The 24,627-nt window shown below is 40.9% G+C and overlaps 1 long non-coding RNA gene across 1 annotated transcript in view; it reads left to right on the forward strand.

Moving 5' to 3' along the window:
- Positions 1-23,371, forward strand: part of LOC119858931 — a 108,982-nt gene extending 85,611 nt beyond the window's left edge. Inside the window, exon 4 of the long non-coding RNA XR_005294060.2 lies at positions 22,654-23,371. This is a non-coding gene — a long non-coding RNA (uncharacterized LOC119858931). The remainder of the gene's footprint in view (positions 1-22,653) is intronic.
- The last annotated feature ends 1,256 nt before the right edge of the window (positions 23,372-24,627 follow it).

The following is a 24,627-nucleotide window of genomic DNA, read 5'->3' on the forward strand; positions in this document are numbered from 1 at the left end:
GCCGATCCCTCGAGACAATGGCACACTCTCCACCTCCGCAACACCAGTATCATGGTCGAGATAGTCACGGACTTATCATCAGTCTCTGGCTCCGTGGTCGCAGTCGCCATCATCTTGACACGGTTCACCAAGGGGAAGGCGCCGACCCCCCCCCTATTATCAATTTTGATCGCAATCCTGGAGGTAGTCATCCTGATGCCATGGGAACGATCTCCTTCCCGCCTCCAATCTCCTCAGAACCGCACCCACTTACCGCACCGGCGGTACCAGTCCCCTCAGGTGGGGCACTGATCTCTGGTGTTGGTGGTCTTGAGGCAAACTCTGGCCTTGACAGCCCCTCAACAGTGAGACTGGGCATCCGAGCCAGCATTGGTGGCATCGGGACAGTGGCCGCCAGGGCAGTTGCCTCTACCCACATGTCCAGGAGCCGGTCCTCCCTTGGAACCTGAATCTTGTGCTGTCCAGGCTCATGGGTCCTTCCTTCAAACCCTTGGCTTCCTGCTTCCTCCTCCTCCTTTCCTGGAAGGTTTCTTTCTTGTTCGCTATTAACGTTGGCCCGTAGGGTATGGGAGATCAGGGCGCTCACTTCGGAACCGCCATATACAGCCTTCTTCAAGGACAAAGTTCAGCTGTGCCTGCACCCGGTGTTCCTGCCTAAGGTTGTGTCCCAGTTTCATACTGGCCAGGATATATTTTACCTGTCCTCCACCCGAAGCCCTATGTGTCAGATGAGGAATGGAGGCATCACACCCTGGACATCATGCAGGCGCTACATAGATTATCTATTTCTACATAGATAGAATGAAGCCATTCCGTAAGTCAGCACAGCTGTTCGTCGCAGTGGCAGATAGATTGAAAGGTCACCCTATGTCCTTGCAGAGGATCTCATCCTGGATCACAGCTTCAACCCGTTACTGCTATGAGCTGGCAAAGGTACCCTGCTGGCAATTGTAACGCCTCACTCAACTAGAGCACAGGCATCATCGGCAGCCTTCCTGGCACAGGTGCTGTCAGGGCTGATTCCCCACTCTGGCACTTCGAATGCAGAAGATAGGGGCCCGCAAGGACTCTAAAATTAATATTTGCGACTCCAGACTTGTATTAAACTTCCAAGGTTACAGCTTTTCTCAGTACTCAGCTTTTTCTGCCACCACCCAAGTGCAGAACCCTTTTGAGAGACCAAGAAGGCTCACTTGGGAATTCCTTCCTGTGGGGAACCCTCAAACCCTTTCACACACACACCCCTGGGGAAGAGCTGAGGGGGGGGGGGAAGGAAATTAGCTGTTGCCACCAGCTAATTAAACAACGTACACCTCTTAAGACACACAAATCCAATTCTCTTCTTAAAAAAAGGTAAATTTATTTAAAAAAATAAAAAGGAAAGAAAATACATCTGGGAACTCAGCTATTGCTAGATTTTAAAAGAGCAATTCATAGATTCATAGATAGATTCATAGATACTAAGGTCAGAAGGGACTATTCTGATCATCTAGTCCGACCTCCTGCACAGCGCAGGCCACAGAATCTCACCCACCCACTCCTATGAAAAACCTCACCTATGTCTGAGCTATTGAAGTCCTTAAATCATGATTTAAAGACTTCAAGGAGCAGAGAAGCCTCCCTCAAGTCACCCATGCCCCATGCTACAGAGGAAGGCGTTAAAACCTCCAGGGCCTCTCCAATCTGCCCTGGAGGAAAATTCCTTCCCGACCCCAAATATGGCAATCAGCTAAACCCTGAGCATATGGGCAAGATTCACCAGCCAGATACTACAGAAAATTCTTTCCTGGGTAACTCAGATCCCATCCATCTAATATCCCATCTCAGGGGATTAGTCCTATTTACCCTGAATATTTAAAGATCAATTACTTACCAAAATCCCATTATCCCATCATACCATCTCCTCCATAAACTTATCAAGTAGAATCTTAAAACCAGATAGATCTTTTGCCCCCGCTGCTTCCCTTGGAAGGCTGTTCCAAAACTTCACTCCTCTGATGGTTTAAAAACCTTCGTCTGATTTCAAGTCTAAACTTCCTGGTGGCCAGTTTATACCCATTTGTTCTTGTGTCCACATTAGTGCTGAGCTGAAATAATTCCTCTCCCTCTCCTGTATTTATCCCTCTGATATATTTATAGAGAGCAATTACAAGGATTAAGCACCAAGAATAGTTTTCTTGAGGTCCAGTTTAAAGGTTACAAGCAAAACTAAAGCATCGGGGTTAGAACAGAGTAATCCACAAGCCATAAAGAAATAAAGGGATAAATCTAATTGTGTCTTCTTAGACATTTCCTGATCTACTTACATATCTGGGGTTTCAAATGAGTAATTTCTTGGTATGATACTGATGATTTTTCATACCTGGCCCCAGGTTTTTTACAGCATTGCTGTTCTGTCCCTCTCTTCCCAGGAGAATAACCACAGACAGACAAAGGGGAAGTTTTTTCTCAATTTTTAAAAAGTGCTAGCCTTCCCATTGGCTCTTTTGGTCAGGTGCCCACTGACTTCCTTTTACCTATGCATAGCAGTGAGACTTTTAACCCCTTACAGGTAAAGCAGTAGAGAACAGCTACTAGAGGGATTTTATAGCTAACTAGCTGTCTGGGTATCCATAATAGGAAGCTACCCCCCCTCATTTATCATAGGTGCCGATCCAATAAATCTGTCGGGCAGTGACTTGGGTCATCTGTCCACACATTTGCATCATGTGCTGACCCAGCAAGCTTGAGAAGATGCTGGCTTCGGCAGAGCAGTGCTACAATCTACAAGACTGTGAACGCCAAGCACACCTACAAGGATTTTGCTTGTGAGTCACTTACAATGGAATTGACATGAGCAAGCACTTGAAGAAGAAAAAATGGTTAACCACCTTTTCATAACTTGTTCTTCAAGATGTGTTGCTCAAGTCCATTCCATTACCCGCCCTCCTGTTCCTCTGTCAGAGTTGTCAGCAAGAAGGAACCAAGAGGGTGTAGGGCCGGCAGTGCGTGGATATACCAACGCATAAGCATGGCACTCAAGGGGGCAACACAGCTGGCCCTACAGATACCGCTAAGGCAAAAATCTCCAACGACTGCATACGTGGGCGCATGCACACCTATAATGGAATGGACGTGAGCAACACATCTCAAAGAACAACAGTTATGAAAAGGTGGGTAATCGTTTTTTCCTCCTTTTTTAGGAAATGAGCAGCTGGCTAGACACCCTGGTAAAATCACAGCCCTCTTAGGGCTGTAAAGCCCCAGAGGTTCAGCATATCTTGTCTTTTCATAGGCAGGTTCATAAGGTAAAAAATGCTTCCCAGGTTTTAGAAGTTTCCCTGAAGTACGGGATTGGGGAGTGTGACCTACATTGTGGCTGCTGACACTGAGGACATGGCCTGTTTTCATTGTGGGAGTCCTGACGCTGTAGGTCAGTCAGTGCCCTAAGACGAGACAGGCTGCCCTTGGGAATGGGGACCTTGTGCCTGGGAATGTGGGGTTTCTGAGAGTAAAGCACAGGATGGGGTGGCTGTGCAGAGACTCCAGATGTCTGTGGGGATGTTGGTTGGTGGGGGGATAGCACCCCTTTACAACTTGGGGAAGATGGCATCATGGGGTCTGTGGCTCCTGACTCGATGGCCTGTTGGCCTGAGCCTGACTGTGAAATGGAGGCTGAGCCTGTTGCTATGGAATCTCTGGCCCTGGCTGTGGATTCTGGCTTGCTGGCAAAGCCCCAAAGTACAAAACATTCGTTGGAGGGGGCTATAGTTTCTAAGGGTGCTGCAAAGTGGGCTAGTTGAGACGGTGCAGGTGGAAGCACACTCCTGAAGGTGGTTCTTTGGTTGGGGGTACAGAGAATTCTCAGATATTAGTTTTTCCCCCTGGGTTCCTGCAACACCCTCCCTCTAGCCTCTCTGAGGCTCTCCTCCTCGAGGTCAGTAGTGATTCTGGGTCTGAGTGTGCGGGATGATGAACTGCAGATTGTTTGGGTCCTGAACTCCCTGATAGACCTGGATGCTATTGGGATGAGACTAAGGAAAATGTAGCGTAGAGGTGGCAGACTGGTTTCCTGAACTAAATCTGTTTTTGTTGTCTGCTCAATGCACTATGAGACTTGTCTCTGTGTCTGAGTTTGATAAACAGAAGCGGTACAGATTGAAAAAACTGTGTGCCCCTCTTTGACCAGTGGAAATGTTGGGGTTTAATAGATATAGGAGAATTTGAGATTTCTTGGGCCGGGGAGGTGAGGTGGGAGGGGAGGTTCTGTGACTATCTTTTTCTTATTTTTTCTGATAAGTACTGGTCTGTTAGCTAATTTTATGTGCAAATGGGTGCAGGGACATTTTTTTTTTTAAAAGTCAGGCTTTTTTTCTATCTCAGAGAAAGGTAGACATTTCATTTTTCTAAGAGACACATATGGATGCAGGCATCCAAACAGATTGTCTTGCTGATCGGAGCAGGGAGATTTTCCTGAGTCATGGTTCTACTGCATGCGCATGGGTAGGGCCGGATTAAGGTTATGAGGGGCCTAAGGCTAATGGAAGGGAAGCACCTAAATTTGAATACATATTGCACAAAAATTATGAAGACATCAACCGTTATCTACATACATATTTACATATTATTTATGTATGTAAAATTAACAAGTTTATTCTACTCTCACTACACCCAATTCTTCAAACAAGCACATTTTTTCTTGCTTTAGCTGTGGCAAAGTCATGAATGATGTCATCATGATTCAAAGACCTGACTATTACATTCTCAATGCTCAAGAGGGACAAAGCACTGAGATGCTCTTGTGTGATGGTAGATCGGAGGACATTTTTGACCCTTGTTAGAAGAGAGAAGGAACATTCTCCGTTACAGCTAGTGATCATTAGTGACAAATACAGACCTAATGCAGTTTCAACATTTGGGAAACTTTCTATTGGATTCAGTAATAATCAGTACATCCAAATAGATTTGCTTTTATCATCTTCTCTCTATATCTGAGAGTGATATGAATTCAACAAATTGAAAAAATTCTTTAGTAAAATCTACTGGGAGATTGTTTGGGTACTTCTGACACAGACGTTTGATATCTTCACTGACTTTGGAACTTGAAATGTTAGGAGAAATATTGTCAGTACTCTAAAGGTTTTGCTAATATTTTCGTAAGCCTCGATCCAATGTTCTAATGCACTCTTTGGTTTGTCAATTATTGTGATGAAGGTATTAACTCTGATGGCCTCCTTGTCACTGAATGAGTGGGCAGTTGTATTGTCATATGTCTTCTGTCTTCTGCAGTGTTTGGCTGACTTATACTTATGGTAGCAGTCCTAACAGCCCCCTGAATTTCATACTCATCAAAACTATCCCGCATTTGTTGAAGAACAGTTCCAAGACTCCTCATTAGGTTTATAGCAGTGGAAAGGTCAATTTGAGCACTTGCAAGATTAGACTGCACCTGCTGATTGGCTGAAGTATATCATTCTAGCCCTCAATACCAGTTTCCAAATGTGCATTGCATCATTCAGGATCTTTGCATCTTTTCTTGTTGCTGATTTTTGAGATTCCTCATCCTTGATGCTCTTTAGCACTTCTAGGATGTTGGGTTATCCCAGAACAACTGCATTCACAGCTTCAGAATTGGCACTTCACCGTGTCCCTGAGAGTGATTTGGGCACTGGACATCCCTTTGGTAGTGAATTTCTAAGAATCATCCAACGACTGGTTGATGCAGAGAAAAAATTATAGAATTCTCGGACAAATCCAAAAAAACAAACGGCTTTAATACAACAATCCACAGCAGACTGGCCGACAAGATTGCGTGAATGTGTGCAGCACATGGTATGTAATCAACCAAAGCATTGCACCTCTTTTATCTTTGCCTGTATCCCTGAATATTTGCCACTCATATTCCTTGCATTGTCATAGTTTTGGCCATGACAAAGGCTGATTTCAACTCCATTTTCGGTGAGAAAATTGAGTAGGCATGAGGCAAGTTTCTCCCCTGTGTGGCTGGTGATGTTTATGAAGGTTCATGAAATGCTCAGCTGGTCTGCTTGGTCGCACATAATGCAAAATGACAGTCAGCTGATCTACACGTGACACATCTGGTGTTGAGTCGATAAACACTGAAATATCCAACATCTTTGATCTCATCTACAATGGCTGATAGCATCTTCTTCGCAGCAGTGCAATGAATTCATCACAAATAGTTTTGATAGATATGATGTATGGCCTTTTCCTATTCGTGTGTTCATTGATGTGCTGAGCTAAGAAAGGATCAAACTTAGCGATTAGCTCTAGAACACCAAGGTAACATTGTGTTTCGATCCAACAGTCTCATCTGAGCCATGGAATGACCTCGCTCAGGAAAAACTATGGTTTCAACTACTCATCTGAACACATTCTTCTAATAGCACCAGCTTCCAAAACTGGTTTTCCATTTGGGTATCAATTCTACCACCAACTTTTTTTTCGGCATGGTAGCTGCTAACTGACATTGTATGCTTCTCACTCGTTGCATGATTGGTAATGTATGTAGTATTCTTCCAATCACTGAAGCCTTCGCAGAACATTCCCCACATTTTGGTATAAGAAAATAGGTGGCAATAAAAAAGTACACTTTCTTCTTAAAAGGCAAATAGATGAGCCATTCTTGCTTGTCAATCTGTTTGTTAGGCTTCACATATTCAAACATTGATTTGGTCAGATAATGATTCTGATTGTTGTAGTCTCACTTTGTCAATGAAAAGTCAGCATCTAGATTCTGGCATTTCTGTGGGCCCTTCTCAGTCCAATAGGCAATAAGATCTTGAGAAGTCATGTCCCACTTGCCTGTATCATTGGAGAAGGATATTTTTTATTACTGTCACGGGGAAAGTCTTCAGAGGAGTGGGGTGAGACTGCAGTTAGAGAAGTCACAGGAGGCTGCTCATTTTCATCAGGCGCAGATGCAGAAGGTTCATTTGGGCTGGTATTTGCCTGGACTTCCTCACCACCAGAATTAGTAGGAGGAAAAAACATTAGGAGAGAAGGAGTACCTTTCAGCACTACATCTTGTCTTTGCTGTCTTTCTTTGGCCTTCTTCAGTTTCTGCCATCCTCCTTTTTTCGACATGGTTTCTATTGTTCAGTGTAGGCCTACTGTGTACAACGTTCAGTATTGCCTGGGCCCACAAACACTTAGCCCACAACAACAAAATCACAACCACCATAAATTGAAATCATAATCTTGATGGATTAATTTGTACAAAACAATATCTAATGAGACAAAAAATTTCAGATGGCCCCACTACCGTTGCTCAGCTGTTACTTCAGTATGGAATGGAGGGCCTACAGTAGGGTCTAAAAATAGGAGAGCCTAAGATATAGCCTTATTAGCCTATGGGTTAATCCGGCCCTGGCCCGGATTGCCATTCTCTTGCAGACAGGGTAAAGTCTGATTCGGTGGTTGTGCAGGAAGTTATTCCAGGATGAATATTGATGATCCAAGCTACTTTTGATGATACAATATCATCCTTTTTAAAAATTGATGACTATGCTCCTATGGTGGGGAAATGGGGTGTGTGTTTGTGGGGAGGGTGGGGGTTTCAGAGCCTGAGTGCTCTTTCAACAAATGATTTGACAAGAGATATTTTAATGTGGGGGGGAAGGGTGCAATTTTAATTGAACTCTTAATGAGAGATTGGATACAAATCATTTGGAACCACACCTGCTTTTTTTTTAATTGTTTTAAAAGTATCTCTCTCTCTCTCTCTCTCTGTGTGTGTGTGTGTGTGTGTGTGTGTGTGTGTGTGTGTGTGTATATATATATATATATATATATATATATATATATATATAGCCTACCATTTTATATATCTTTAAATTAGACTTCACTACATGGAATGTTGCTGTATTCTAGAACACTGCTGCCACCAAGTGGAATAGTTTTCTTTAACTCTTTACAGAATCTTAGAAAATCTTGTGCTTACCCTCCAACAGACTGTGAGTCAGTGGGATGAGAGTTAGCTGTTTGTTTTAATTGTTCAAATAATACAACCTTTTTTGCTGTACTTGGAGTTTGGTGACTTTGACCAAAGCTAGGACCATCAAGTAGTTAATGCTTCACTTGTCAAAAAGTATATTACAGTAAGTAATATGCTGTGAAAGTGGATGGGAGTGTTTCCTTCATGCATTGATGGGACTGGGGCACAAACAAAGACTGAGGCGTTTGTCTGAGAAGAAGAAGCAATTCAGAGATTTTGAACTGATGTTCTTCAAAGCTTTGAAATCTGAGCTAATATCTATGTTTAGACACCTCAGTTCCAGTTCACTTCAATTACTTCTCCCTGTGTCTTTTTAAATCAAGGATGACTCTAGTCCCTTTATATTCCCTTCTACCTTTAGTAAAGGTGCAGATGAAAAAAATAGATGGTTGCTATATAAAGTCAACTGCTGTTAAAGCTTCATTGTACTGATGTTATTGATAAATGAAAGTGTATATTCATAGAAGGCAGCGTCTCTAAAAACCGATACAATGTGGACTTTTAGGGTAATGCATTTGTTTATCCCTGTACAGGGGGATTTGTTACCTGTTTGATCATGAATCTTGAGGATTTCAGTGACACTTCTGCAGTCTCATACCGTGTGCGCCCCAGTGTTCCCACCAAGGTGATTCACAGACTTTTGGATCAAGGGAAGTATCATCAATACCATCAATAGACTGCTGCTGACAGCATTGAAATTGAATTTCTGTTTTCACAACATGCTTTTGCTCGCTACTGGACAATAGTTTTACTTACTCCAAGAATCTTCTGCAACTAGATCTGAATAATAATATATTCCAAAAACAGGAGTGTCACTCAGTAGCAGTTTTGGTAAAGCTTGTTTTGTCTTTATTTCAAAGATGAATGCACCTCTAAAGTATCAGGTCATTCCTCACCCTCAGCACTTCCTTAGCTGCCCTTTCTAAGGAGTCTTGGCTTCATGAAGCTGAGCAATTCCGTGTTCCCTGATGTTTCCTTATTTCATCTGCTTGACATATGCTAGTAACAATATGTGCAACCTATTCATTCTTATTCAAATGCATTCTTGAGATGTATTTCTGAGCCTTAAAGGAGGGCTAATGTCAGGTTGAAGGCTGTCTTCACTGAAGACTGGAATATAATACGCTGGGCTGGATTCCACAATAGCACAGAGAGCATCTTGAATTTAATTTCCGCAGGTGACAGAATTGTAATGTGCAGTCTTGAAAGTGCCAGTGTCAACATGTTTTGCCTTCAAAAGCCATTTCTTTTCTAATTTTTTAAGTGAATTTTAGTGTTGGTGAAAGGTGTTAGATGGAAACCCTTTGTGCAACTAAGCGTTTAGACCTTCTTTAAGGCAACTTCATGCTAACAGTGTGGTGTAAAAAAGCCTTAGTGAAAATGAGAAGCTGTCTCATTGTGTCTCAGTGATAGAACTGAGAATAGAACTTGGGTCTTCCTTGCCCTGTTCTCAATTTAAGACAAGACCAACTAAATTTCATTTTCTATATGGCCACTGCAACCACCTCCAGCTGATTTTGTAAGATTGTAAAATAATTGGAAAAAGTGGCTTGAACTTTTTGAGATATTTTGTAGTGATCTTTAAGCTTGCACTGAATTGAATTTAGCTTATTTAAAATAATCTTAGGCAATTTTCACAAAGGTCTTGCAAATTTGTGGCCATTTTACAAACTCAAAACAGGCCAAATATTCTTTAAAAATAAGCATGTTACTCTTAAAAGTTTACGTGAATCCTATATTTGGAATATCTGACCCAACACTAATAATATTGCAGATTGCCTTGATTTTAATTTGAGGATGGGTCTTGTATCATTGGGCTTGAATGTAATCTCCCCAAATCAATAGAATGTTGCTCAGAACTTGGGAGAGGAGAAGATATAAACCAACAAAGAAAACTGCTTCTCATGTTCTTTGTTTCTCATAATACCATGTTTTTTAATTATTGAAAAATTGCTGGCAGTTTTTAAAAGTCCCAAGTGAGCAACATAACTAAGAATGGCCATACTGGGTCAGACCAATGGTCCGGCTAGCCCCATATCTTGTCTTCTGGCAGTGGCCAATACCAGGTGCTTCAGAGGGAATGAACAGAAGACGCAATCATCGAGTGATCCATTCCCTGTCATCCACTCCCAACTTCTGAAAATCAGAGATTAGGAACACTCATACCAAGAGTTGCATCCCTGACCATCTTGGCTAATAACCATTGATGGACCTATCCTCCATGAATTTATCTAGTTCTTTTTGAACACTGTTATAGTTTTGGCCTTCACAACATCCACAGGGTGACTGTGTGTTGTGTGAAGAGGTATTTGCTTTTGTTTGTTTTAAACCTGTTGCCTATTAATTTGATTGGCTGACTCCTGATTGTTGTGTTATGAGAAGGAGTAAATAGCACATCCTTATTCAGTTTTTCACACCAGTTATCATTTTATAGACCTCTATCATATCCCCTCTAAGTCATCTCTTTTCCAAGATGAAAAGTCCCAATCTTTTAATCTCCTCATATGGAAGCTGTTCGTACCCTTAATCATTTTTTGTTGCCCTTTTCTGTACCTTTTCCAATCCTAATATATTTTTGAGATGGGATGACTAGAACTGCACGCAGTACTGAAGATGTGGACATACCAGGGATTTATGTAGTGGCGTTATGATATTTTTTGTCTTATTATCTATCCCTTTTCTAATGGTTCCTAACATTCTGTTAGCCTTTTTGACTGCCGCTGTACATTGAGCAGATGTTTTCAGAGAACTATCCACAGTGGCTCCAAGATCTCTTTCTTAAGTGGTAACAGCTAATTTAGAACCCATCATGATGTGTGTGTAGTCAGGATTATGTTTTCCAATATGATTACTTTGCATTTATCATCATTGATTTCATTGGCCATTTTGTTGCCCAATCACCCAGTTTTGTGAGATCCCTTTGGACCTCTTCAGTCTGCTTTGGACTTAACTATCTTCAGCAATTTTGTATCATCTGCAGATTTTGCCCCCTGACTGTTGACCCCCTTTTCCAGATCATTTATGTTAAATTTTAACTCCCCAAATGTGTGTATAAATAAAAAAATATATTTACAAAATAGTGCCAAGTTTTGCTTGTGCTCATCAAAACGATGAACACAATTACTCAAGAATTTGGCACCTGGGAAAGAATCCACTCTTTGTTGAGCTGTGAAAAGTATATTGACTTTTTTTTTAGTTTGTTTGTTTAGTTTCCCTTCATAAAAACTGTCCAATCAAAGCAATATCCTTTATTATCCAGTATTGATAACAATGAGCTCTTGAACTCCTCTGGTATTAATGTGCATAATAAATAAGAAATTGTTATTCTGTATAATTCTGAGCACATTATCAAACTAGGAGAGATCAAACATTATAAACTGGTTTAAACATCTCATTGTTTAAGGGGTATAGCTTCAGAGGCAGAAAGGGAACTTAGATGTGCGACTCCTAACTTCCCATTGCGCCTTTGAAACTCCCCTAATATTGTGAATTAGCTTTCCTACTCTTTTCCACTTACTTGCATCACTGTAAACCATAAGGTTTGTTCCTGCACTTCTTATTCAGGGTAAATTCCTTCTGAAATCAAACAAACCATTCTGTAGATGAATTTTTGGACATTATCTGCTATATGTTAGTAAGCGCTTGTCTACATTGAAACAAAACAGTGGCCCAGATGCAGTGCTGCAGCTGCTCCTCTATAGTGCTTCATGCAGACACTACCTATGCTGATGGGAGGAGTTCTCCCATTGCTGTAGTAAATCCACTCCCCAAGAGCGGTAGTTAGGTTGACAGAAGAACTCTTCCATGAACGTAGTAGTGCTGTCTACATCAGGGTTAAATTGGCTTAATTGCTTTTGCTCAGTGATGTGGATTTTTCACACCCTTGAGTGATGTAGCTGGGTCGACTTAACTTTTTAGTGTAGACAAGGCCTAAGTTTCTTGCAAAAACCATCTCCCAAAACTCCTGCTGTCTAGCTTAAGCTCCCAGATAAGGCCTGTTTAACTAGACCATAGAAACCATTATCAACTTTATGGCATAGGTGATTATTTTGATACTTTTAAATTCCTTGGGTAATGCCTAGTATCTTTCTTTAGTCTAATTTTTCATTAATTTGGTTGGAATGCCCAATGATGACATGGCTTGTAACCAAAAAGAATGTTTTTTTGGGTGTCAGTTCTGAATCCTCTCCATTTAAATGACTGGTCTCATTAGGATCTTCTAATGAAAACACTGTGTTTGGGTTTCGCTCAAAGTAGTAGTGTCCTAAAGTTGAATTTATTATAGGACCAGCCTTCTGTACAAAGTCAGTCCCAAGAATAAAATATTTGCTTGGCAGGATGACCAAAGTTTGTTTGGACTATCTCGCCCTATACCATTAGGTTAGTCACCATCTATTTTACGGTTTTGCACCAGCATGCATTGTTTAATGAAAAAAACCCATCAACCTCCCAAGAACAGTGAGCAATATTGGCTGCATTGCTTTAATAAAATGAAAGACAATCCATTATTAATTAACACTTTTACTAAACCATCTACCATAATGACAAGAAACTGTCCATGCAGGTTTTAAATATTACTTGAGATTTTTGGTAGGTCTGTATTTTTACCTATTTAAGAAGAACATAGTCCCAGATAATTTTTCTGCTGATTTCCAATGAAATTTATAGACCTGTCTGCATGTCAGGATGTCTGGGGATTGTGTGCATAGGTCTTGATTACTGTATATCACTTCCAAATGTTTTGCATGAGCACCAGTAAATTTGTCTGCTGTGGAACTTTCACACTCAGAAGCTAGATATGCATCTTGATGGTTCTTATTTAGAGCTTCCTGTTGACATTTCTAGCTCTCTCTTAGCAGCGGAAATGCTCTATTGTTGACATTGGCACAAATTATGCTGTACAAGTCACTGCTTGACTATGATTTGTCTACACAAATATGTAAGGAGCTACTAGCAATGGTTACTATTTGAGTGAGGTGTGTCAAGGGAAATTCTATATGGGTGGTCATGCTGAAGTATCCATTCTGTTCAAACTGAGGTGCTGTTTTATTCACTGATCAATGTCAGCTATAGTAGCAACCTGTTAGGAGGATGGCTCTGATGCCATAACAGCAGAGCTATCTGACCTTTGATCTCATAATGTAAACGAACTGCCACTCTGATAAGGGCTGTAAACTAACCAGTAGAGAGTCCTTAGTAGCTTTTGATTAATGAAAATGATCCCCTTCTAGCTACGATGGCTAGTTGTTGTTTAGAATTACACTATGCACTTTCCTACTTCTCCATGGCCTATCATTTTTGTGGGATTTTTTGTTTTGTTTTTATATTACTGTCAATACTCTGACTTTGCGAAAAGTTGGATGGTGTTGGAATATGATGATGAAATTTGTTAAATTGTGCTACTTTACTATCCACTATTATCCTTACAGCTGTAAACATACAATGCATAATTAAATCCTTTTCCGATATTTCATTTGTTAATTGTTTTATCAAAACAACCACACAAAAATAATTTTGAAAAAAGCAATTGTCTGAAGTTATTTCTTAATAACCCTTTGAAATGTTTTCAGGAATATACACATTTTCAGAGGTTACAAATATAAATATTTGTATCAAACTGAGCAATCACTTATAGCTTTTTACAGCCCTACAGTTTATCTTCTAACTGAGCTCATAACTCTTGATCTTCAGAAATGAATATAAGTGTTCTGTCAAAGTCAAGTTATATTCATAACTTAACAGCATCATCACCATAAGACCTTTTATTTAACATTAAGTGAGGCTTTGTCCCAAGTTTCCTAGAAGAGGTTCTGTATGCATGTTATAAATTGCACTGCTCATGAAAATTATGTCAGGATTATTCAGATACCACAAAAATATAAATGAAAAAAAATCAGGAGTAGAATATTGCTTTTTCCAGATTATGCAGGAGTATACAATTACTTGGCAGTAGAAAATATTACCCTCCATACATTTTCATCTGCAAATTCACTGTAACCTCTTCTCTGCCCAATTTGAGTCTCATCAATACATACTAAAAACATTTTGAGAGGTTAACCTGTTTTTCTACCCATTTGCAAGCAGGACGCTTGCTGGTCAATGACACATCTTAAAATGTATTAACATACAGGCCTTAATTCATCACTCCTTGTCTGTCTGCCTTCTACACAGCAGTCGAGAGAAGCCTTAAGTTTATAAAGTATTCTGTGATCTTTGGCTGAAATGTGCTATAGAATAATTAACTTTCCTCTCAGGGCCAGGCTCCAGATCCCCCTGTAGCTCCTTTGTGCCGCTATAGCAGTGCAAAGCCAGCCTAGCTGGCCAGCTGAGGACTTCCTTGGTGGTGCAAAGTCTGCTGCATCATCACAGCTTCTGACGGCTGGGTGAAAGGGGTTGTTGTCAGAGCAAAGTGGGACTCTGGCCATCTCTGGCTGCTAGAATGGCCCACTTGGATGGTTTGGAGCTGGGCAGAAATGAGAGACTCCATGAGGATGCTCTAAATTGCTCCAGGAGCTGAAATGTGACACAAAGTCACCTTTGCCTTCCTCCCTTTCCCTGCCTAGTGTGCCAGGCAGAGCTTGGTCAGACCCTGAGAATCATACTTTGTTCGGACCTGAGAACCTAAGTACTTTGTACACTTCAGAACAAGTGATACTCCACCCAGGTGCTAGTGCCAAAGTATTGCTGCAATCAAGTGAGTTGAAGTGTAATTTAAAGGTAGTTGTGGGATTATTTAAAAAATGACTCCTCCCTTCTCTTCAAATTTCTTCCCTTTGTATTCTTCCCTGTGACTTTAGTGGGGAAAGTATGTTTTATTATTCCTGCAGAGCCAACACAGGTGAGAGAGTGTGAACTGGATGCTGTTTCTTCTTGTGTAATCAACTAGATTATCTAGTTTGAGTGAATGGGCTCGTGTGTAGCACCGTTACAAACCTATTGAAGACTATGAGGTTGTATACAAACTCAGATTGATCTGAGGGACCTTAATTGCTAGTGATATACTAAAGGAAAGACCTCAGCTTGACTGCTGGAGCCGGGATGAGTTTTCAGGGCTGGCAGTAGAGGGGGAAAAAGTGTTTTTTATTTGTAAACTCATTCTGTTTGATCTGGAGCGATTGAGAGATATTGAATGTGGAACCTCACAATGGCATTATTCCAGTTACTTGTCAGGGTTGACTTGCACTCCAAGACATGAAAGGCAATGGAGGTAATGCTGCTAACATCGTGCGCACAAAATACACCTGTGGCCTTACGGACTTGTGCAGGGGTTTCCTGAAGATAAATATTTTGCTGTTGAGCAGATATATGCGGGCATATTCATTATGCCTTAGATGCCAGCCTGAGATAACTGGTGTATATCCAGAGTAACTATGAAGGCACGGGATTTACACCCATATAACGGAGATCAGAAACCGGTTCTATCCATTATCCAAATTTTAAATTGCATTTTCTTATTGTCCTAAAAGAATCCAATTGTTTTTCTAAGTCTGTTCCTCTCTTCTCCTGCTGCACTCCAAAGATTTGTACTAATATGTATTATTTTTGAGCTGGATGATCTTTATTTGTATCTGTGTTAGGTTTAATTTTTCCACTGGATTTTTTTTACAAAGGGGATGCCATTCTTTTTTAACTTTACTTACTGTGGTATCTATATTCACTACACTCTCTAATATCAATTCTGTATTATATTCCCACTAATTGCATCATTTATGGAATAAAAGTAAAAAAAAAGATGGTTTCAACAAAGTCCTACTCATTAACCTCATTTTTCCCGTTCAATCACATGTATTTCCCTCTCCATGTATTTTTTTTTAGCCAGCTTTCTCAGTGTTCCTCATGAGCTACCTTGGATCTTTTACTTCATTGTTTAAACAAGAGTCCATCATGTGGAATTTAATCTGAGGATTTCTGGGTATCCAAATAAATTATGTCATATGTAGTGCCATTATCAGCCTTATCTGTAATCCATAAGAAAAGATATTCAGGGGGTTTAGTGGAATGAATTTTCGTTGCTAAGTTCTTGATGGTTATCTCTAATAAAAACTGTAATGATTCCACTATTTCTCAAGTTAAAACATGTGAAGCTGATTTGTCTTTAGCTCCTTAGGTCAGTCGTCTTCCTCATACTGTTTTTGTTTCTTTAGAGGGAGTAGAAAGCATGGATAATCAGGCAAATGGAAAACTATGAGCTACTAATTGTTGGGGTCATAGCCACACACCTCTGTAAGGTTCAGAGCACTTGAGAGGAATGGAGATGGGGGAACTGAAACCATTAATTCCTATGCCTTTCAGAGTTTTATACCAATATACCAGCATCTTTGGGATTTCCATTTCCATTTGTAGGTGTAGGCCAAATTTTTGGGTCAGATCCTCAGCTGATGTAAATTGGAGTAGTTCCATTGACTTCAGTGGAGCTATGTTGATTTACACCAGCTGAGGATCAACTTTTAATCAGCTGCTTTTAGTCTGCCACCAGTATCTTGAATATAGGTGTATAATTGCATAAGAATTCTTTTATGAAGCTTCCAAAAACCAAAATCACAAGTTAATAAAACTATAAAGCCCTGAGTTAAAATCATCATATTGAAACCAGAGAGATACAATGGTAAGTGCTTGATCCCACAAGATGCTGAATGTCCTTATCTCTCTTTAGCTTGGTTGGAAGTTGAGCCTGCTTATCAGTTCCTAGGAGGCTTCCATCACCTTTCAGGATTGGGCCCTATCGCAGGACAGAGTCGGTGTGACTGGAAACCATACACTTTAATAAACAAGACTAGTTTTCTCATTTGGTTTATTAATGTATCAAAGCTAATCCAGAGCAGTATCTAGTATTCAGTGGAGTTTTTACTTTTTATCCAGTGCTTTGTTGAAGAAACAAGAAGACCAAGTGACTTTTCCAAGGTCATGCAGTAAGGGTCTATCGAGTTTAGAATTTGTGGTTTTGTGAAATAACTTGGGTTCATTAATACGATTGTAAATACTGCTGTAGATACTAGCACTCCCTAAGCATTTGTTCCTAACTCGGGGTAAACCACAAAAGTTTGTCAGGTAACAGATATTTTTGGAGCGCCTAAATTACCATGTACATCCATATTAGTTAACTCCAATTAATTGGCAGTCAGTTAATTCTTGCTAAAAGAGGGCCACAACTTCTAGCGTAGATGAACCCTACAGGGGTATGGTTTAGGATCTCAGAGCACTCTTGCTCCAGGTCCTGCACTCTTGACTCAGGCTTTCACACTAGCGTTGCCCTAATGAGGCCTGCATAGTCTAACTACTGGAGTTTTTGGCTCATACAGGTAGTAAAGAGGTAAGTAAAACTGGTTTTCTGATGCAAAGACTTTGTCTTTGGTTGCTTCATGGAGATTTACCAACCCTAACGTATTTCTGAAAAATAATATTTTGGGAAGGAAATGTCAGATTAAATTTTATGAGAAATCTCCTTCACAGATTTCATGATCGCAGCGTCATGGATACATTTTTGTACTGTAAAGAAGTGTTCAATCACTGGGTCTGACTGATCCCGGTATCCATCATAAACCTCCCATGTGCAAAGGGTTGGGACAAAGTCAGCTGCCTCCACAACAGCTTTGGGCCCTGTTTTAAATGGATAGGCTGGGGAAGGAGTGGACAGGTCAGAGAGTTGGCACATCATTCACCACTGATCCTGGGGAAGGAAGTTAGCACGGCTTGGGACTAAGTTAACTTTCCATGGCACAGAGGGAATCCCTCCTTAAGGGAAAGGGGGAAGCCCTTGGATCAGCAGGGGACCACATTGCTGGCATGGACCTGATGGATCCACAGCATGGAGAGCCTCTGTATGGATGGCTCTGGCTTCTCAAATTTGAAAGTTTGATTTTTTTTTTTTGGTTGCGTTTTGGATTAGACTTTACTTGAACTACTTGAAAGGCTAGTGATGGCACACTAGATGGGGCGGACTCTGAGTTATTAGAGAGAATTCTTTCCCTGGTGTTTGGCTGTTGGGTCTTGCCTAAATGCTTAGGGTCCAACTGACCATCATATTTGGGGTCAGGAAGGATTGGCAGAGACCCTGGGGTTTTGGGTTTTTTTTCCCTTCCTCAGCAGCATGGGGCATGGGTCATTTGCAGGTTTAAACTAGTGTAAATGATGGATTTTCTGTATTTTGAAGTCTTTACATCATGATTTGAGGACTTCAGTAGCTCAGCCAGAAGTTATGGGTCTGTTACAGGCGTGGGTGGGCAAGGTTCTGTAGTCTGCAATGTGCAGGAGGTCTAGGGTGACCAGACAGCAAATGTGAAAAATTGGGATGGGGGTGGGGGGTAACACAAAAATTGGGATGTCCCTATAAAATCGGGACATCTGGTCATCCTAAGGAGGTCAGACTAGATGATCATGATGGTCCCTTCTGACCTTCAAGTCTATGAGACAAGTGGTTGCTGTTAGTAGCACTTATTCCCTCCCCCTCACTCCCCTGCATACACAGCTTTATAGTATATTGGGTCAATATAGTCTAGATACCATGGTAATGGTTGAACAGTAAGGCCAATATTTTACAAACTGACTAGTGACTTAGGGTGCATCAAATTTTGGGTGCCCAACTTACGGCAGCTCAAAGGGATATGATTTTCAGAATGCGCTTAGCATCTACTCTTTGCATAGTTAGACCCTTTTAAGGTCTTCCATCCTGGATACCCAACACCACTAATCACTTTTGAAAATCTTGTCCTATTTTTGTCTTTTACCATCCATTGTTTCTAATACAGTTGCTTAGTTTGAAGATCATGTTTCTTTCCCCATTTATTTTATTCTTCCTAAAAATTTTTTTTGAACCAATGAAGGTGGTTCCTTCCTCGGTATGTTTTTATTTATTTATGCAAATTAACTTCTTGTTTATCAACAGCATCACTGAAGAATGACATGTGTATATAGTTATGGGAATGGAATCTAACAGTTAACATGAGCTCCCTTTGCTTGCTAACAACCCCTATCCCATTTCATACTATTGCTAAAGGTCAGCCAAAAGCTTGATCAACCAAAAAGTTCTGACATTTTCGCTGAGTCGTGGGGCTCCGCATGAGGTACTGAGGTCTAGTCAGAGAGAGGATGAAAGGGGTCCAAATTATACTGTTAAGAAATAGGATAACTTGGTGCCTGAATGATCAGTTCCTGCCTCCTACTAATGCTACTGGATTAGGATTTGGACAGTTCCTGCAATCCTTCTGTTCACAGAACTTTGGGAGTTTAATGTAAAAACAAAAATGGACAGCCCTCAACCTGCAGTAACCATAAACAGAACACAGTAGGCTTCAGAAAGTAGTTTGCTATACTGGTTTCTCTAGTTACATAGAGTCATCTCTTCTTGGATTCCATATCAAACCTGCTGTGAGGCTTGTCACAGAGGATTAGGACAAAGCCCTTCCCAGAAAGATTACATGCATTCTTGAGCCAGAGTATGGTTGAGTTAATTGCAGAAGGGGAAAACCAATGAGGACAAAGACTTTATTAGCCATCTAATTCAGGAGAAAACTGTTTTATCTAATCATGATTATTACAATCATTATAACTTTGATGAATATTTAGCAAAAAGCAGAGTGTTTATCATAGAATCACATAAATTAGGGAAGGAAAAAACCTCTGAGGTAATTTAATCCACCCCCCACCCAGGCCAGTATTTTACAGTACATTTTCTAGTGCCTGTCCAGTCTGGTTTCAAATGTCCCAAGTAAGGGGGGCTCTCTCTCCACTGATGGGTGTCCCATGACTAATATGGGAGTGGCTGTGCAAGTGAGATGCTGTAATGATGATATAAAAGGGGCTGTGCCTATGCCTATGTTAAGCTCCTGAGCACGTCCAGCATGGACTAGATCTTCCAAAAGGTCCTGAACAATTCTGTCTGAGCTAAGTGTTTTGTGTGGAGTCTGCTCATCAACCAGTCTCACTCCTGAGAGCAAGACTAAATATTACGTCCCCTAAAATCTCCCTTAGGAGGCCATTGCACAGCCTATTAGTTCTTGCTCTCCGGAAGCTCTTCTCTGATAGCCAGCCTTACTTTTCTCTCTTAATTTCATCTCATTACTCCTAGTTATACTCCCTTTTACTGAGCTAAATAATTCTTCTCCCTCCTTGGTGTTTACACCAGCCATATTTATAGACTGTTATCATGCGCCTCACTTAATCTTCAGTTAGCCAAGCTATTTATATTTGCCTCTCTTAATCTTTCCACATAAATCAGTCCCTCTCACCCCATAATCATTTTTTAGCTTGTATCTGAACTCCCTCCAGTTTCTCAATATCATCCAGTTAATGAGATGCTTGGAAGCAAACACCATGGTCCAGGTGAGGCGCAATTACAGTGGAGACATACAAAGACGGACTGTTATCTCCTCGCTCTGTGACGTAAATGTTGATGTTTGAATGGTGACCACTGTCCAAAAGGATTAATGGCAGAAGTGGAGAACAGAGAAAACTGTTCTCAGTGAGTAATTTGTTTTATGAACTACTATTCAGTATAGCTTTCAGAGTAGCAGCCGTGTTAGTCTGTATTCACAAAAAGAAAAGGAGTACTTGTGGCATCTTAGAGACTAACAAATTTATTAGAGTATAAGCTTTTGTGAGCTACAGCTCACTTCATCGGATGCATTCAGTGGAAAATACAGTGAGGAGATTATATACACAGAGAACATGAAACAATGGGTGTTATCATACACACTGTAAGGAGAGTGATCACTTAAAATGAGCTATTACCAGCGGGGGGGGGAGAAAACCTTTTGTAGTGATTCACAGATAGTAAGGTCAGAAGGGACCATTCTGATCATCTAGTCCGACCTCCTGCACAACACAGGCCACAGAATCTCACCCACCCACTCCTGCAAAAAACCTCACCTATGTCTGAGCTATTGAAGTCCTCAAATCGTGGTTGAAAGACTTCAAGGAGCAGAGAATCCTCCATCAAGTGACCCGTGCCCAATGCTACAGAGGAAGGCAAAAAACCTCCAGGGCCTCTTCCAATCTTCCCTGGAGGAAAATTCCTTCCCGACCCCAAATATGGCGATCAGCTAAACCCTGAGCATATGGGCAAGATTCACCAGCCAGATACTACAGAAAATTCTTTCCTGGGTAACTCAGATCTTGTGAGACAGGCCAGTCCTTGCTTACAGACAGCCCCCCAATCTGAAGCAAATACTCACCAGCAGCCACACAACAGAACCACTACCCCAGGAACCTATCCTTGCAACAAAGCCCGTTGCCAACTCTGTCCACATATCTATTCAGGGGACACCATCATAGGGCCTAATCACATCAGCCACACTATCAGAGGCTCGGTCACCTGTGCATCTACCAATGTGATATATGCCATCATGTGCCAGCAATGCCCCTCTGCCATGTACATTGGTCAAACTGGACAGTCTCTACGTAAAAGAATAATGGACACAAATCAGACGTTAAAAATTATAACATTCAAAAACCAGTTGGAGAACACTTCAGTCTCTCTGGTCACTCGATTACACACCTAAGAGTGGCTATTCTTCAACAAAAAAACTTCAAAAAACTCCAACGAGAGACTGCTGAATTGGAATTAATTTGCAAACTGGATACAATTAACTTAGGCTTGAATAGAGACTGTGAGTGTATGGGTCATTACACAAAGTAAAACTATTTCCCCATGGTATTCCCCCTCCCCCCCCCCCACTGTTCCTCAGATGTTCTTGTCAACTGCTGGAAATGGCCCACCTTGATTACCACTACAAAAGGTTTTCTCCCCCCTCCCCCCCGGCTGGTAACTCATCTTAAGTGATCACTCTCCTTACAGTATGTATGATAACACCATTGTTTCATGTTTTCTGTGTATATAAATCTCCCCACTGTATTTTCCACTGAATGCATCCGATGAAGTGAGCTGTAGCTCACGAAAGCTTATACTCTAATAAATTTGTTAGTCTCTAAGGTGCCACAAGTACTCCTTTTCTTTATTCATTATAGGTTTTTATACTACACTCATCAGTGTCATATCTGAGTGCCTTTCAGTAGTGCATTAAGCAACATGACTACACAGCTGTCACATGCTTCTTTTCTCATTGCTGCTCACAGAATATGACAAACACATTGTGGCTTCCCTGAATTTATTTATTTTCAAATTTGACTAATATTATTATTTTGCTGCATGGATTAATTGCAAATATTCAGAATTTGAGTTGTATGGCTTAGATGTGATTTTTTCATTAAGTCACATGGATACCTGACTGGATGAGCATGCATGGATTTCCCTTGTTGTTGTAATTGTCATCTAGACAAATCCCAAGGGTATGTAACCTCCTTGTAGATAGAGTGCCACCTGGATATATCTCTAGCTAAGTCCTTAAGATGGTCTGGCTGGATGTTCAGTCTTTGTCCACCATCTTATCATGCCATGAAGCTTTCGGTAACCACACGATCATCGGCTATGTAGAAAAGCCACTATGTGGCCAGGACTTCCATTGTGAATATTTTCAAGTGAAAATTATTCATAAATGCTTATGAAAACTAATAATAGAACTCTCCTTGTAAATAATTGTCCATACAACTTTGAGATTGAATTTCTGTGACCATTTCTGCCAGTAAATCCCAAGTGCAGGAACATCACTGAAGTGCATCCATAAAAGTGTGACCAAGTAATTTCATGACTCTCATGGTTCTAGGTCTACAGAGGCATTTGGAGGAGGAGGAGAGAAGGTTTTTGGAGAAGACGAGGGAACCTGTTCCAGCTCTGGGGATCTGCATGCTGGAGGAAAGAAAGACAAGAATGGGAGAACGAAGAGCAAAGAGATGGAGAGAGAATTGGAAAGAGTATAAGGAGGAAATGAGAGCAGATACGGTCTTCAAGATGCAGATGACAAGGTGGAATTTGATCTAGTAAGAGTAGTAGTGCTTTATTTCATTCTTCCCGGTTTACCCCTTTTTCCTGGTACTAACTAAGATTCTAAACAAGATAGGACCTTGACAGTGATCCCTGGCAATCTAGGATTTGGGAATGAGTCCATCTTTAGTTAATTCATTAATGTTTGTAAAATGCTTTCAGGTCCTTGGGTGGAAGGTGCTATGAAGCAATCTTCAGTGGGGAACATCTCTTGTGGTTGAAGTTATTCTAATGAGCTGTTCATGACTTCTGTATAAAACTCTGTCTGTCTTTGAAAGTTTGCTCAGCGGTTATCACTGTGTCTTCACTCATTAGTCTCTGATGGTGTGTGAGATCTTTAATAGGCTTCAGACTAACTTCTTATATGCTGTATGATTTAACTCTACTATTAGTCTGAGAGTGCCAGTAAAAAAAAAAATCAAAATGTTGAAGGCATGCAATCAAGCTTCTTCCTGTTCTATCTAAACACACATGGCCCTACTCCCTGTAGCATCTCAATATGTCACAATCATTAATGGTTTCTTATAATACCCATCCTGAGGGAGGAAAAACTCTACCCCCATTCTACCTGGTTTAGGGGCTTGAGCATTGGGCTAAAACTAAGGCACACTTACCCAAGGCCACACAGGAAGTCTGTGGCAGAGCTGGGTATTGTACTCTGTTCTCTTCAATCGTGGTGCAATTCTTTACACCACAGAGTGGTGTTTCAGGGTGGATGTTTCAGATCTCTTATTGCAAGATGAGGTTGAGAAACACTGCCCTATGGAATGCTTCCTCCCCTATTGTGTCTCCCTCATTGTTCAATTGTTGTCACTTATTTGAAAGGTCTGCATCACACACATTGTAGTTGGAGGTCTCAGAATTAGGGACCCCAACCCTGAATCGGTTAAAGTCAATGGGATTTCGTGTCATGAACTTCACTGGGTGTGGGATCATAGGAGCACAAATGCATTGTTTTGCTGATTGGGGGTTTGTCAGTTCAATTTTCTCACTTCCCCGCATGCCTAATGAAACCAATCCAAGCCAAAATAGGTAAAAAAACACATGAAGGAGTTTTTGTCACCCGGATCATAAATACTGACTAATGCAGCAAGCAGGGGTTTGAGTAGCTTCTATGCATAACATTTAATTTATACCAGTGATATCACCTAATCCATACTCTCCCTCTGGTGCCCCTATCAAAACCACAAGACCTATTTAGAAGGAGATTAGGACCCAGAGCTTTCACTCTATACATGACACTATCATGCCTTTGCAGGTTGAGAATACTTTACCTCTGGTAGTTCTGTGCTCATATGACTTTGCATTCTGGAGGTTGCATTCTCAGCAGCTTTCTGGCTGACTTTTCACACTGAGCTTAAGTGGTGGAAGCAGAAAATGCAATGAGTGAGATTGTGAATCTAGAATCTTCAGCAGGCTAGATTCTCTGAAGAATAGCTGCAAGCCACAGAAAAGAGCAATAGTAGTTGGATTAGTTACCAGTCCTTTACTAAACCATTGAGTCTCTTGGATCATGCTACTGAAGTATAAATTTTGTAAGAATAATGCACTCATACCATCTCTCTCTCTCTCTCTCTCTCTAAAGGCCAGTAGCAAGGCAGAGTCTGCTCTGCACTCGATTTTGGCTTTATCTTTTTATGCCATCTGTTGTTATGGTGTATTTTTGAAAGGTCAGTTTTGTTATTACACATGAGAGAAAATAATAGATAGGGCATATTGTGGTGATACAAGATGCCAAAGCATATGATGCATTTTA

The sequence above is a fragment of the Dermochelys coriacea genome, chromosome 7 (genome assembly GCF_009764565.3).
Source record: "Dermochelys coriacea isolate rDerCor1 chromosome 7, rDerCor1.pri.v4, whole genome shotgun sequence".
NCBI lineage: Eukaryota > Metazoa > Chordata > Testudines > Dermochelyidae > Dermochelys > Dermochelys coriacea.